Consider the following 12,030-nt stretch of genomic DNA (forward strand, 5'->3'; position numbering starts at 1 on the left):
CAGAGAGGAAACTGGGATTTTGTGGTTTATTCTAGTTCGAAGTTTTTGCACAGATTTCTGCACAAAAGACATGAAAATCTGCTCAAAGCATCACTACAGAGCAGGAAATGTGGAACAAATTACTCCAGAGTCTCCTGCACAGACTTCTAGAATCACTGCTCTTCTTCATGTAGAAAGGTGGAAGAAGTTCTCACCAGGTGGCCTCAAGATCTGAGGAATAATCTGCTTTTTAGTCCATTTATTCTTGCTTATGTCTACATTTAGTCAGTCAGAGCTCTGTGGAGCATTTAGATCATCTACTGATCACATGCTGACTGTTTTTTCCTGCAACCAGTTGATTATTTAAAGAAAAAGAAGGATTTTAGTGGACCAACATGATGCTGCCACCACCGTGCTTCACGTCATGATGCTGCCACCACCATGCTTCACGTCATGATGCTGCCACCACCATGCTTCACGTCATGATGCTGCCACCACCATGCTTCACTGGGAGGATGTTTATTTTGATGTACAGTGTTTGATTTTAAAATCTTCATTAGCATGAGAGTTTCTAAGGATTTAAGGAGTTTTTCAACAACCAACTGTTTTTTTTTTACCTCAACAGTTAATTTACTGAGAAATTAAAGTTAAATGCTTTGTGAAAACGGTTTGTTTGGACAGGAGTACATATTGTATTGGGGATAATATTGTATATATTGCTATTGTAATAAGTGACATATCCAAAATACACAATTCTTACACATATAGACCAATAAAGCTGCAAGTAGAAAGACTTTGTTGCCATTGACTAGTTAAAGAGATGTTTTTTAAAGTTCTCATCTTAAAATGCCATTTGGCAGTCCAATGTGCACAACTGATGCAACAGTGAGCAAAGCTATTTCAAATTTAAGTAAATCTAAATTAAATTGGACCTTCATTTTTCTGGACTTTGACTTTGTGCTACCGGTCATTTAAAATTCCATTCATTGTCCAGGAAAAACTAGTTTTCTTAACTCAGTATAGTTTAAACATAAGTTCATTGTCTTAACTTAAAAAAAAATGATGGAAACTGTTGTCTTTTCTTGTTATTGAACCTAAACATTTGTTTTTAAAAGAGTGCATTTCTTATTTTGTAGATTTTTGGGGTTTTTTTGGTCACCAGAGTTTGGGGAAGTTTGCTCTCCAGCAACCCCACATGCTGTTTACCCATTCCCTTCATTTCTCCACATCCTCAAACCTGTTTCTGCTGCAATACTGACAGTAAAAGACGCAAAATGCAATCTGACAGTTCAGAGACGCCTGTTAAAACAAAAAACACACACAATAAAACTGTACCTTCATTTTTGATTGGCTGTCATCTCTGCTGAGTTATTCTCCTCGTGCAGTGATGCTCTGCTCCCAGTGCTCCTGCAACACTTTAAGTTCTGTTCTGCAAACATGTGAACTCCACCTGTAATGTAGATTATAAACATTTATAGAGCTCAGAAACTTAATTTACTTAAACACGATAATAAAGAAGTGCATTCAGGTCTGATAATGCCCCATAATTAAATATATCAGGTTGTTTTTTGGCCCATTTAAGGTCAAATTATTGTTACTGATTAAATATTTTATGTGATAAATATGAATAGATTGATTATTTTCTAATTTGTGTTTTATTAGCTGCAGTACCAGCAGTTTAAAATGCAAATATATGAACATATTGATGCATTTTCTGCATCATCAACTAAATATATGTGGGTTACCATAGTAACACAACATATATGGTTGTTCGGTGATATTTGTAGCACACAGTTCAACAGGTTTGCAAATAAAACCTCAGCTGAGAGGAAAAGAGATGCTTTTTACAGCTGATTTAAGTCCCAAACTCTGAAGCTCCTCCAGAGCAGGTAAAGCTGAGCAGCAGCGGTTGCCACGGTGATCTGGCAGGTAAACCTCAACATACTTCGCTAAAGCATTAATTTCACTTTAGGAGTCACAGTTTTCTGATTTTCCCACCTCCTCTTGTTATTCTGCCAAGAAGGATTTTATTTTGAAGGTTTCAGCTCCATAATTTATTGTGTTTGTGCGACTGAATACAAGAACATCTCTTAACTCACATTCAGTGCACTTCCCTCCGTCCAAGTCTGAGGTGATGAGCTCATGCTTCTTGATTTTTTTTTTCCTTCTCGTATTTGTTTTCCCTTCCTCTGGCGGACGGACTCGGCTTCGGTTCCCACCGAGCTGATGGATGCGATCCTTCAGAAGCCCCACGTCGGTGAAGGTGAAGCTCTCTGAGCTGCTTTCCTTCAGATTTATGGCGTCTGGAGTGACCGGAGGTGAGGCTGAGGGAACGACGAAGACAGCGTTGAAGAGAAGCTGCAGATCATACCAGAAACATTTTATTCCTTCAGCTTCCTTCAGGTCTTTAGTTATCATCTACAGCAGCGGTGTCAAACATGAGGCCCACGGGCCAAAAGCTGCCCTCCAGAGGGTCCAATCCGGTCCTCAAAGTGTAAAAACTGCAGATTGTAAATTAGTAAAACTATAAATTTAAAATCATTTCTAGACCATGACAAGTTGTTTGGATCATAAAGTAAAATACTAGATTGTTCGTTGTTCTTTTGTTGTTTTTTTTGTCTTGTTTTAGTCATTTTGTGTCTCATTTTTATATTTTGTCTTGTTTTTGTTGTTTTTTGTCTTTTCTGTCTGACTTGTTTGTCTCATGTTTTTGTTTCTCATTTTTGTTGTTTTGTATTGTTTTTGTCTATATTTTTGGTCATTTTATTTCTCGCTTTTGTCATTTTTTGTCTTGTTTGTGTCGTTTATCCATTTTTTGTTGCTTTTTGTAACATTTTTTGTCTCTGTTTTTGTTTTGTTTTGTGTTGTCTCATTTTTGTCGATTTGTGTCTCATTTTTGTAAAATTTTGTTTTTGTTGTTTTATGTCTGATTTTTGTTGTTCGTCTCATGTTTTTGTCATTTTGTTTCTCGGTTTTGTCATTTTGTATTTCCTTTTGGTCTCGCTTGTGATTTTTGTCTTATTTTTGTCATTTTGCATTTTGCTTTATTCGTTGTTTTGTGTATTGTTTTTGTCATTTTGTTTCTCATTTTTGTCTCCTTTGTTTAATTTTTGGTATCGTTTTTGTCATTTGTCCATGTTTTGTCAAATTTTTTTGTCTCTTTTTTGTTTTGTGTCCTTTTGTCTCATGTTTTTGTTGTTTTGTTTCCTTTTTGTCTGACTTGTGTTGTTAGTCTATTTTTTGTCATTTTGTTTCTCGCTTTTGTCATTTTTTTGTCTTGTTTTCGTCATTTGTCCATTTTTTTGTCACTTTTTGTCGCATTTTTTTCTTTTTTGGCTTTTTTGTTTTGTTGTCGTTTGTCTCGTTTTGTGTCTCATTTTTGTAATATTTTGTCCTGTTTTTTTTGTCCTTTGTTGTCTGACTTTTAATGTTTGTTTCTCGCTTTTGTCATTTTTTGGCTTGTTTTTGCCATTTGTCCATTTTTTTTGTCACTTTCTAACTTTTTGTCTTTTTTTGTCTCTTTATTGCACCTATTTTTCTTAAGAAATTTCGGGTTGTTGTTTTGTAAAAAGATGATTCATTGATTGTAAATTTTGTCATTATGTAATTTTTTGCACTACAACAAAGGAAACATTTGGAGTTGTGGTTATTTCTAGGTTTTTATGCTGTGATTTTACTGGTCACTGGAGATCAAACTGGGCTGAATGTGGAACTAACCTGAACTAAAATGATTCTAACCCCTCTGGTCCGCAGGTATGAAAGTAAGCATTTAAAGAGTAACCGGATGGGAAAGTAATCACACATTCCCATGTCACATTGCAGCTCTGTTTACTCGTGAGGCCCACCAACTTTCACATCCTCTGAATCCTCCATCCGACCCGTGACCCCACATTTACCCTCTTTTTACCCCCCAACACACACACCAACACACACTAACACACACACTAACATACACAAACACACACCTCGGCTGCTACGTCACCGTCGGGGAGTCAACCGGAGCTGAAGCCCGGCAGAAGCTCCGGTCACAGTTCGGTCGGAGGTCAACTTGCCGATGTCCTCCCCGTCGCCATGGAAACAACACAGTCCGGACACACAGATCGCAGATTTAACACCTAAATGTGAGAACTCGAACCTCCTGAAAGTAAAAAAAATATAAGAGTAAAGTGATTTTAAACGGTTGGTATGCTTCACCTTTCTCCTTGTTATTTAATTGCAAAGTTTTACTGTAATGTGTAAAACATATTTCATTAAATTTGAGCCATCATTAGCGGTAGAATGAAATAGCTGATTAAACAAAAGTAGCCTTGCACTCTAAAAAGTCATTTAGGGGAACTGTTACCACAAAAACACCCCCAAAATAATCCAATTTTTTTGCTTTAAATGAATCTTTTAAGCTGCGAACACTGTGTTGATGAGTTGTGTTGACATCATAGTCTTTGTAATTACACTAACTTAATAATTTGTGCGATTTAAACCTAAATTTTGACATTAATTGGATTAAACCAAAATCCAGACTGCAGTAAATTAATTAGATTGGCATGATAATGTTGCTACACCTTGATTTCAGGATTCCAGAGCCTTAAAAACTTTAAAACTTGTATTTGTGCTTCCAAATATTGACTAAGTGGTCGCTTAACATACCATTGATTGTAGGGGAAACATTAATTCCTGTAATTCGATATAGTTTGTTGGAGCAACATAATTTCTTAAGAAGTTGGTTGATGCAAGCTGTTAATTTTATTTTTTTGTTCAGTCTAAATATTCATTTACCACCAAATATCTTCACGTTAACTTAATGAATCATCTGTATTTTGTTTTTAGTCCTAATTACAAAATATTAGCATGCTAATATGCTAACAGGTACATTGTGAGTAATTACAAAGATCTTTTGTTTTGCACTGAGGTAAAAAATAAAGACTTAACGTATTGTTTTTTGGCAACTGTTTTGCTCACGAAAAGTGGATTTACTTCTTTTTCTAGATTATTAAAATTAAACGCTGTCAGTCAAAGGGAAAAGAGTGAACATTACTGCCATGGCGAGGAAGAATTCTTGTTTTGTATTCTCACTTTGTTTCTCATTTTTGTCGTTTTGTGTTTCCTTTTTGTCAGGCTTGTTTTTTTTCTCTTATTTTTGTCATTTTGTGTTTTTGCTTTATTCGTTGTTTTGTATCACACTTTTGTCATTTTTTGTCTCCTTTGTGTAATTTTTGTCACATTTTTGTCATTTGTCCAGTTTTTGTCACTTTGTTATTTTTTTGTCTAATTTTTTTTTGTCTCTTTTTTGTTTTGGTTCATGTCATTTGTTTCAGTCCTCCAAGTTATAATTCCCTTAGCGTAGACTAACATTAGTTAGGATTTGGGGCAGTTTACGTCATGATGCTGCCACCACCATGCTTCACGTCATGATGCTGCCACCACCATGCTTCACTGGGAGGATGTTTATTTTGATGTACAGTGTTTGATTTTAAAATCTTCATTAGCATGAGAGTTTCTAAGGATTTAAGGAGTTTTTCAACAACCAACTGTTTTTTTTTTACCTCAACAGTTAATTTACTGAGAAATTAAAGTTAAATGCTTTGTGAAAACGGTTTGTTTGGACAGGAGTACATATTGTATTGGGGATAATATTGTATATATTGCTATTGTAATAAGTGACATATCCAAAATACACAATTCTTACACATATAGACCAATAAAGCTGCAAGTAGAAAGACTTTGTTGCCATTGACTAGTTAAAGAGATGTTTTTTAAAGTTCTCATCTTAAAATGCCATTTGGCAGTCCAATGTGCACAACTGATGCAACAGTGAGCAAAGCTATTTCAAATTTAAGTAAATCTAAATTAAATTGGACCTTCATTTTTCTGGACTTTGACTTTGTGCTACCGGTCATTTAAAATTCCATTCATTGTCCAGGAAAAACTAGTTTTCTTAACTCAGTATAGTTTAAACATAAGTTCATTGTCTTAACTTAAAAAAAAATGATGGAAACTGTTGTCTTTTCTTGTTATTGAACCTAAACATTTGTTTTTAAAAGAGTGCATTTCTTATTTTGTAGATTTTTGGGGTTTTTTTGGTCACCAGAGTTTGGGGAAGTTTGCTCTCCAGCAACCCCACATGCTGTTTACCCATTCCCTTCGTTTCTCCACATCCTCAAACCTGTTTCTGCTGCAATACTGACAGTAAAAGACGCAAAATGCAATCTGACAGTTCAGAGACGCCTGTTAAAACAAAAAACACACACAATAAAACTGTACCTTCATTTTTGATTGGCTGTCATCTCTGCTGAGTTATTCTCCTCGTGCAGTGATGCTCTGCTCCCAGTGCTCCTGCAACACTTTAAGTTCTGTTCTGCAAACATGTGAACTCCACCTGTAATGTAGATTATAAACATTTATAGAGCTCAGAAACTTAATTTACTTAAACACGATAATAAAGAAGTGCATTCAGGTCTGATAATGCCCCATAATTAAATATATCAGGTTGTTTTTTGGCCCATTTAAGGTCAAATTATTGTTACTGATTAAATATTTTATGTGATAAATATGAATAGATTGATTATTTTCTAATTTGTGTTTTATTAGCTGCAGTACCAGCAGTTTAAAATGCAAATATATGAACATATTGATGCATTTTCTGCATCATCAACTAAATATATGTGGGTTACCATAGTAACACAACATATATGGTTGTTCGGTGATATTTGTAGCACACAGTTCAACAGGTTTGCAAATAAAACCTCAGCTGAGAGGAAAAGAGATGCTTTTTACAGCTGATTTAAGTCCCAAACTCTGAAGCTCCTCCAGAGCAGGTAAAGCTGAGCAGCAGCGGTTGCCACGGTGATCTGGCAGGTAAACCTCAACATACTTCGCTAAAGCATTAATTTCACTTTAGGAGTCACAGTTTTCTGATTTTCCCACCTCCTCTTGTTATTCTGCCAAGAAGGATTTTATTTTGAAGGTTTCAGCTCCATAATTTATTGTGTTTGTGCGACTGAATACAAGAACATCTCTTAACTCACATTCAGTGCACTTCCCTCCGTCCAAGTCTGAGGTGATGAGCTCATGCTTCTTGATTTTTTTTTTCCTTCTCGTATTTGTTTTCCCTTCCTCTGGCGGACGGACTCGGCTTCGGTTCCCACCGAGCTGATGGATGCGATCCTTCAGAAGCCCCACGTCGGTGAAGGTGAAGCTCTCTGAGCTGCTTTCCTTCAGATTTATGGCGTCTGGAGTGACCGGAGGTGAGGCTGAGGGAACGACGAAGACAGCGTTGAAGAGAAGCTGCAGATCATACCAGAAACATTTTATTCCTTCAGCTTCCTTCAGGTCTTTAGTTATCATCTACAGCAGCGGTGTCAAACATGAGGCCCACGGGCCAAAAGCTGCCCTCCAGAGGGTCCAATCCGGTCCTCAAAGTGTAAAAACTGCAGATTGTAAATTAGTAAAACTATAAATTTAAAATCATTTCTAGACCATGACAAGTTGTTTGGATCATAAAGTAAAATACTAGATTGTTCGTTGTTCTTTTGTTGTTTTTTTGTCTTGTTTTAGTCATTTTGTGTCTCATTTTTATATTTTGTCTTGTTTTTGTTGTTTTTTGTCTTTTCTGTCTGACTTGTTTGTCTCATGTTTTTGTTTCTCATTTTTGTTGTTTTGTATTGTTTTTGTCTATATTTTTGGTCATTTTATTTCTCGCTTTTGTCATTTTTTGTCTTGTTTGTGTCGTTTATCCATTTTTTGTTGCTTTTTGTAACATTTTTTGTCTCTGTTTTTGTTTTGTTTTGTGTTGTCTCATTTTTGTCGATTTGTGTCTCATTTTTGTAAAATTTTGTTTTTGTTGTTTTATGTCTGATTTTTGTTGTTCGTCTCATGTTTTTGTCATTTTGTTTCTCGGTTTTGTCATTTTGTATTTCCTTTTGGTCTCGCTTGTGATTTTTGTCTTATTTTTGTCATTTTGCATTTTGCTTTATTCGTTGTTTTGTGTATTGTTTTTGTCATTTTGTTTCTCATTTTTGTCTCCTTTGTTTAATTTTTGGTATCGTTTTTGTCATTTGTCCATGTTTTGTCAAATTTTTTTGTCTCTTTTTTGTTTTGTGTCCTTTTGTCTCATGTTTTTGTTGTTTTGTTTCCTTTTTGTCTGACTTGTGTTGTTAGTCTATTTTTTGTCATTTTGTTTCTCGCTTTTGTCATTTTTTTGTCTTGTTTTCGTCATTTGTCCATTTTTTTGTCACTTTTTGTCGCATTTTTTTCTTTTTTGGCTTTTTTGTTTTGTTGTCGTTTGTCTCGTTTTGTGTCTCATTTTTGTAATATTTTGTCCTGTTTTTTTTGTCCTTTGTTGTCTGACTTTTAATGTTTGTTTCTCGCTTTTGTCATTTTTTGGCTTGTTTTTGCCATTTGTCCATTTTTTTTGTCACTTTCTAACTTTTTGTCTTTTTTTGTCTCTTTATTGCACCTATTTTTCTTAAGAAATTTCGGGTTGTTGTTTTGTAAAAAGATGATTCATTGATTGTAAATTTTGTCATTATGTAATTTTTTGCACTACAACAAAGGAAACATTTGGAGTTGTGGTTATTTCTAGGTTTTTATGCTGTGATTTTACTGGTCACTGGAGATCAAACTGGGCTGAATGTGGAACTAACCTGAACTAAAATGATTCTAACCCCTCTGGTCCGCAGGTATGAAAGTAAGCATTTAAAGAGTAACCGGATGGGAAAGTAATCACACATTCCCATGTCACATTGCAGCTCTGTTTACTCGTGAGGCCCACCAACTTTCACATCCTCTGAATCCTCCATCCGACCCGTGACCCCACATTTACCCTCTTTTTACCCCCCAACACACACACCAACACACACTAACACACACACTAACATACACAAACACACACCTCGGCTGCTACGTCACCGTCGGGGAGTCAACCGGAGCTGAAGCCCGGCAGAAGCTCCGGTCACAGTTCGGTCGGAGGTCAACTTGCCGATGTCCTCCCCGTCGCCATGGAAACAACACAGTCCGGACACACAGATCGCAGATTTAACACCTAAATGTGAGAACTCGAACCTCCTGAAAGTAAAAAAAATATAAGAGTAAAGTGATTTTAAACGGTTGGTATGCTTCACCTTTCTCCTTGTTATTTAATTGCAAAGTTTTACTGTAATGTGTAAAACATATTTCATTAAATTTGAGCCATCATTAGCGGTAGAATGAAATAGCTGATTAAACAAAAGTAGCCTTGCACTCTAAAAAGTCATTTAGGGGAACTGTTACCACAAAAACACCCCCAAAATAATCCAATTTTTTTGCTTTAAATGAATCTTTTAAGCTGCGAACACTGTGTTGATGAGTTGTGTTGACATCATAGTCTTTGTAATTACACTAACTTAATAATTTGTGCGATTTAAACCTAAATTTTGACATTAATTGGATTAAACCAAAATCCAGACTGCAGTAAATTAATTAGATTGGCATGATAATGTTGCTACACCTTGATTTCAGGATTCCAGAGCCTTAAAAACTTTAAAACTTGTATTTGTGCTTCCAAATATTGACTAAGTGGTCGCTTAACATACCATTGATTGTAGGGGAAACATTAATTCCTGTAATTCGATATAGTTTGTTGGAGCAACATAATTTCTTAAGAAGTTGGTTGATGCAAGCTGTTAATTTTATTTTTTTGTTCAGTCTAAATATTCATTTACCACCAAATATCTTCACGTTAACTTAATGAATCATCTGTATTTTGTTTTTAGTCCTAATTACAAAATATTAGCATGCTAATATGCTAACAGGTACATTGTGAGTAATTACAAAGATCTTTTGTTTTGCACTGAGGTAAAAAATAAAGACTTAACGTATTGTTTTTTGGCAACTGTTTTGCTCACGAAAAGTGGATTTACTTCTTTTTCTAGATTATTAAAATTAAACGCTGTCAGTCAAAGGGAAAAGAGTGAACATTACTGCCATGGCGAGGAAGAATTTCTTGTTTTGTATTCTCACTTTGTTTCTCATTTTTGTCGTTTTGTGTTTCCTTTTTGTCAGGCTTGTTTTTTTTCTCTTATTTTTGTCATTTTGTGTTTTTGCTTTATTCGTTGTTTTGTATCACACTTTTGTCATTTTTTTGTCTCCTTTGTGTAATTTTTGTCACATTTTTGTCATTTGTCCAGTTTTTGTCACTTTGTTATTTTTTTGTCTAATTTTTTTTTGTCTCTTTTTTGTTTTGGTTCATGTCATTTGTTTCAGTCCTCCAAGTTATAATTCCCTTAGCGTAGACTAACATTAGTTAGGATTTGGGGCAGTTTACTCTCTAGCAACCCCATTTATTTGCCCTCATGCTAAAACTTTTGTCTGCTGTAAAGTGAAACATGCAAAGCGTGATCAAAAAGTTCCAGGACTGAGTCTATAAATGTTAAAAACTGCACCTGATTCAAATTTTGCTGCCATTTCTGTTGAAGTAGTCTCCTCGTGCAGTGATGCTCTGCTCCCAGAGCTCCTGCAACACTCGGGTTAGGATGGAAATCCTGTTTGTGTCGAGCTTCATCTTAAACGGTTTAAAAATGGCGATGCATCAAATAGAATTTTGGTTTGGGGAAGAGGAAGAAGTCGCATGAAGACAAATCTGATCAGCAGGGCAGGCGGAAGGTGGCGATTTTGTTGTTGTGGACCAAAAACAAACTGTGTAGTAAGTTTTTAAATGCACCTTTACTGTCTATGATGTATTGGACAAGCAAGGCCACTAACTTCTGACTTTCTTACACAGGTAAGTAACAGGATTCTTACATTTTTCCATGTTTTACACCCTTCTAGCAGGGCTGCAGAATAAATGAATTATTAATCTGCTGTTCTTAAACTCTGCTGCAGATCAACTTGAGCTAAGCTAACAACCAGCAGCGATCCAGATGTTTTAGCTTCACGTTAGCGGAGTTGCCTCACAGCAGAAGTCTGTGCAAAACTTTCCTGGATGTTGCGGCTGCAGTCTAGAGTAGAAGAGTGATATATAATGGTGAGCAAACAGCCAAAATAAAATGTCTGGAGCACAAGGAAAAGAGCTTGTCCCTCGAAATTATGTGTTGTTTGGAAGCAGTATTTTAGATTTAGGACCAGCGATGTTGAGCAAGAACAAATCATATGTAAAGAACACGGGAAGGTCAAGAAAATGAAGAAAAATACAGCAAATACCTCAATGAATACCTCGGATATCCAAAACAGCAAAGGTTTACATTACTGTGTCATGCAACATAAAAGTGAAAGCAGCTCTGTTGGTTCTATTCTGGCTAAAAGATGTTGGTACAGTTTAGTCTACATTGAGCAACAACATGGAAGTGAAATCAGTACAAGGTGGGCGAACACAGCACAGGATATCTGAAGAATTTAGGACTTCCCATTGTGTTTTGGCTTCGTTGATGGAAAAGACGAACAAATCAATAATCATCTGAAGTTCTGAAGAGACTGCAGAACTTTTACATGCACAAAAAACAGCTATGTAACACACTGAAGGAAAGAAGGAACCAAATAAAAGAACAAAAGCAGTTTAATGTGTTCCTTGTGTCTCTGTAGGTCATAAAAACTTTCTACTATCTACCTCCGACACAAATTTATCAAAAAAGAAAGTCAAAAAATGTCCAAAATGACTCAAAAATTGTCCAAAACAAAACAAAAGTTGTCCAAAATGACTCAAAAATTGTCCAAAACAAAACAAAAGTTGTCCAAAATGACAAAAAATTGTCAAGAACATGATTAATCCTGAGGTATTCCAAGCACAGGACGTACCACAGGCTACCTGGAGAATTTAGATTTTCCAACAAATTAAAATTTGCAGAGCTTTTACATGCACAAAAACCCAGCAAACTGAAGGAAAGAAGGAACCAAATAAAAGAATGAAAGCAGTTTAATGTGTTCCTTGTGTGCCTATAGGTCATGCAAACCTTCACTTTAAAGGACATAATTAACCAGGAAGCATCGTATGTTGTGTAAAACATAACGAGTCGCTGTGGATTTCCTCTTCGCTTTGTGATATATCGCATCATCAAGAGAACTACAGCTCAAACATGACTAAAT

The 12,030-nt window shown here is 35.7% G+C and overlaps 2 long non-coding RNA genes across 2 annotated transcripts in view; both read right to left on the reverse strand.

Annotated features, from left to right (window-relative positions):
• The window catches only part of LOC129350221 (uncharacterized), a 46,437-nt gene extending 42,276 nt beyond the window's left edge, over nt 1-4,161 (reverse strand). Inside the window, exons 1-3 of the long non-coding RNA XR_008603569.1 lie at nt 3,945-4,161; nt 2,079-2,303; nt 1,315-1,429 (exon numbers count right to left, since the gene is read on the reverse strand). This is a non-coding gene — a long non-coding RNA (uncharacterized LOC129350221). The remainder of the gene's footprint in view (nt 1-1,314; nt 1,430-2,078; nt 2,304-3,944) is intronic.
• Nucleotides 4,162-7,004: 2,843 nt separating this feature from the next.
• LOC118470180 (uncharacterized) overlaps nt 7,005-12,030 on the reverse strand; it is a 54,417-nt gene continuing 49,391 nt past the window's right edge. Inside the window, exons 3-4 of the long non-coding RNA XR_004847202.2 lie at nt 8,867-9,039; nt 7,005-7,226 (exon numbers count right to left, since the gene is read on the reverse strand). This is a non-coding gene — a long non-coding RNA (uncharacterized LOC118470180). The remainder of the gene's footprint in view (nt 7,227-8,866; nt 9,040-12,030) is intronic.

This window comes from Amphiprion ocellaris, chromosome 12, assembly GCF_022539595.1.
Source record: "Amphiprion ocellaris isolate individual 3 ecotype Okinawa chromosome 12, ASM2253959v1, whole genome shotgun sequence".
Taxonomy (NCBI): Eukaryota; Metazoa; Chordata; class Actinopteri; family Pomacentridae; genus Amphiprion; species Amphiprion ocellaris.